This window comes from Ruditapes philippinarum, unplaced genomic scaffold (genome assembly GCF_026571515.1).
Source record: "Ruditapes philippinarum isolate M1 unplaced genomic scaffold, ASM2657151v2 ctg1915_1_1_1_1, whole genome shotgun sequence".
Taxonomy (NCBI): domain Eukaryota; kingdom Metazoa; phylum Mollusca; class Bivalvia; order Venerida; family Veneridae; genus Ruditapes; species Ruditapes philippinarum.
In genome coordinates, this window is record NW_026852568.1 from 160,722 (window position 1) to 165,019 (window position 4,298).

At 30.2% G+C, this 4,298-nt stretch overlaps 1 long non-coding RNA gene across 1 annotated transcript; it reads right to left on the bottom strand.

Annotated features, from left to right (window-relative positions):
- Positions 1–1,184: 1,184 nt before the first annotated feature.
- LOC132717208 (uncharacterized) lies at positions 1,185–3,048 on the bottom strand. Its single transcript, XR_009623925.1, has 4 exons — positions 2,475–3,048; positions 1,839–1,920; positions 1,571–1,670; positions 1,185–1,342 (listed from the first exon to the last, which is right to left on the bottom strand). It is a non-coding gene; the product is annotated as an uncharacterized LOC132717208 (long non-coding RNA).
- Positions 3,049–4,298: the final 1,250 nt, after the last annotated feature.

A 4,298-nucleotide genomic window follows, 5' to 3' on the forward strand; every position in this document is an offset into this window, starting at 1 on the left:
CGCTAACATTAGCGCGCTTTAACATAGCGCAAATGACGTCACGTCAAAGTGTTATTACACTAGTGTAATATCGTTTTTGTATTCGCTGCGTTAGCAGTGAATACAGTTCTATCACAATTTGCGGGATTTCAATAGAAGAATGGGTACCGAACAACGCAAAGTAGTTCTACACAGATTTTCTTGTCACACACAAGTGATAAGATTTTGAATTGTCAGTAGTTCATTTTTGATTGTGTTATTTCTATCGTATATTATTTGCATGTTTTCAGGATATAATCAGTAAAAAATATCATTAGTATTCATTCGCGTTAACTTTGCGTAAGGAAGTAGTTCGTACCAAAACAAAGTTTTCGACGCTATATTTGTATGTGAAAGCTGATCTCATCATTTTCTAAAAGTAGGTACAGAAAACTTACCAATATTATTTGAACTTAATGTAATCTGTTTTGGAATTCTTATTTGGATTTCATGATGTGTAACAGTGTTGATAATTCAGGTGTCTTGATATATTTTTTTTGTTGTTTGAGTTGTTTCCCTTGTTTTCCCGCAATATCACTAGTTTTGTCTATGTTTAAGCGGCTTTGTTTGTAAAAAGTTCAAAGTGTTCTTAATTTATTGGAAATATGGATTATTGATAGTTGGTCAGTATTATTTTGAGTTGCATTTGGTTTAAATTAGTGTTTTATAGAGTGTATGTCATAGATGATTTTTTAATTAAGTAACGAGTGTGGTCTGATTTGAAATGTCATCAGTTTTCGTGATTTGGAACCTTTGAGAATTGTTTTCAGAAAAATCCGTTAATCTAGCTCTCTGTTTACTTTAATCTCACAATTTATTCATATCACTTTGCACATTGTGTTTATTATATTTTGCAGAAGTTACAGCAGAGAGAGAGAGAGAGTTTGACAGTATGCGTGTTTGAAGAAGATACCCAGCAGGCACATCAACGTTGTTTCAACGTTGAATTATGGTCAGATTTCAACGTTGAAATAAGGTTGGATTTATATTCGGATTTGAAAGTTGAAACAACGTTGAAATTTCAACGTTGATACAACGTTGCAGCTTCAACGTTGGCACAACGTTGAAGTTTCAATGTCATTTCAACGTTGAAAACCCACCATACTTTAATTTTTGGATATAAAGCAAAGTAACCAAGTTTAACAAAATATCAAGACAATATTAAATACTTCAGATATTTTATTTCAAAAATACAGTTCAAGTGCAGCTTAAATTCACTTTAATAGTTTTAACAATTAAGCTACAATCTGTTCCAATCTTTTCTTCTAGATCTTTCTGGGTATGTCAAGTGTTTGAGTACTTCTTTGGCTGTCTCTTACTGCTTCTGCAAATAAAAATAAGAAGTTTGTAGTTAAAAGTGACTTGGTCAATCTCAAATTATACATATAATTACTCAACTTAGTGATTTGTTTTTATCTTAAAATGCTTTTCTCTAAGATTTATATCATAAAACAGCATAGAAATTGAAACGTAGCTAAGTTTGATATTGACAGCAAATACTGTATATAAGACAACAAAATCTTTTTAAAAAGAAGCTATTTAAAAGTCTCACCTATGATTGGTAAGAAAAACTGCTCCCCGTCAGTTCCTTGCAGCATATTCCCAAGAAATTAATATTCTAGGCTCTAGCAAAGACCATTTTATGCAGCATCCTGAAATCAACAAACATGTAAATTTTATATTAATAATGTTACAGGAATATTCCGAAAAAAAAATATTTTAAGACAAGATAAATATCCAGTAGTTGAAAAATTTATACTTTGTATTGTAAAGAAATTCAAATATATAAATTAATAAGAATAAATTTCAATTTAACAAACCTGACAGTCCTTTTCATGTTGAATGTATGGTGTACAGGCTACAGGTGCAATACTCTATATAAATTTCAGCCAGGACCAGGATCTAGAATATAAAATAATTTATAATAAAATAGAAATAGATTTATTATTCCCCTTAAATTTACGACTATTAAACATTAAAGTTTTACACTCAAATTTGTTATTTAACTTAATAATAATCATTATAATGTGTTTTTATCAAACTAATTAACACTGTATTATACAATCAATAAAATATAAACATAGTTATATATATTGACGAATCGTCTTGGGACGTAAATTAAGTGGGCCGAACTACTTAATATGTTTCAATTTTAAAATTGATTAAATTCTAAATAGGATATAGTACAGACAAATGTTTAATAATATGAAAAATAAATTAAAGAAAGACAAGATTTGTAAAATCATAAATTGCCAAGGACATCAATAACTTCATTCTTACAAGGCCTACCGAACCCAAATCATTCAATTAGGTCGCGAAAACGTGTCAAATCAACTCAATCATGTGTTTATATCTCTCATTTATTTCATAAAGTAAATGAAAGTAGAATTTAAAGAATAAAATAATAATATTTTAGAAAATAGTCAGTAAACTAAAGTAAAACATAGCGGTAATACCTTCCAAATCCAAATAAATTGCCAATCGTGTTGTTTTCAAATTTTCCAAACAGCGCCACCATTTGCACGAACGATAATCATAGACCAACAAACAAAATCATGGACCGCAACAATTACTTCCCCTGACCAGCATTATTTTATAAACGGGGTTTTGACTAATACCAATTTATTAATTAATATTATTCATAAAGAACTAAAAAATAAAACAACAAAACATATCAACTAATATTTAAAGCGTTAATAGAAAGTGAAAAATTATTTCCAACTTTATTTGTTTAAGCGTTATTTTTGAATATACGGAAAAAGATTGTAACGCAAATTTTCCTGACAAAAATCACTTACAGACTAATTCAATAAAGGAATAATATCACAAAATTAGTGGTATAAAAGTTTATATAATGATTAAACTAAATGTAAAAACTTCGACCATAAACAACGTTGAATCAACGTTGTATATACATTGGCAATATATCCGTATGGTCGTCCATAGTTGAATATTGGTTGAACAACGTCACGACCATATTTCAACGTTGTTTCAACGTTGAAACAACGTCGAGTGCCTGCTGGGTAATGCTTTTATTGGTACATTCAATTCCACAAACTGGTGAGTTTAGAATTTATTTATGATTATGATGTATTTTATAATAACTTCATTAAATGAACTTATGATTGTGGCGGCCAATAGAAAGCATATAGCTATATTATAAGTTAATATACCTACAGGTAATGGTTAAGTAAGCTGTTCAATGTGTTGTAAATATTTAATACACCGATAAACACTTTCAGAACTAGCAGACGAGAGGCTTTTCTTATCAGTAGTTTTAGGAATAAAGATAACCGGTTGTTTTCTCACTGTATAAATTGTATGTAAAATGGTCTGACATGTGGTAGGGTTAACTGTTCATTTGAATACTTTGTGGAGTCAAAAGATGTGTTGAAGAATATACTGTGATGAAGCTAAGATCCAACGTTTGCTATTGGTGTAATACATTTTAAAAGCGGACATTTAATCAGAACAAACTAGCGGTTTTGTTTAAGCATAAGAGATATCAATTTTACTCGAAGATAAGAGAAGCAACTCGTATTTTTTCACTTGATATACCTCGGTTATTTACGTAGATCATATAGAAAGTGTGAATGGGTTTATTGTAATTGACCATAAATTTGGAGGTTTTTATTTAAATGATAATTATGCATTTCAGACAAAGGAAATTGATTTAACTCTATTTTTATGTTGATGTAATTTGTTTAATTTCAGAGTGTTGATTTCCTCGATTTCATTGACTCAATGATTCATTCTCTGATTTATGATTGTTGATTGAATGTTCTAATGATCAATCAACTTATTGATTTACTGATTGATTGGACATGTCATGGAGCTTAATATAGATGGAGAAGTAAGTTAGACGTCATACAGTTAAATTCAGTATTATTGGGGTTGTTCTAGTGCAAGTTATCATGTGTTTCGGGATTTTCCAAGATTTGATGCATCCTGGGTAATAGCCAAAATACCGCCATATTCAATTCCAAGAGGAACATTGACAAAAAAAGACGAAGCATTTTCTACTTACATAAGAAGCAATAGTTATTTATGTTAAAATGTACCATACACACTTTTCCACACAGATATTTCTCAAAAAAAAACAATGTCGGCAATGTAAACAGTAGTTCATGGATATCGCCGAAGTTTAACGAAAGTGCGAGAATCGGGGGCTAGTGGGAAAATCCGATTATCACCGAAGCGCACTGTGGATCTGAATCTGACTATCAACTATTTTCTGAGCTTCCTATCCATTGTATATATATCTGTGGACATGTAAGACG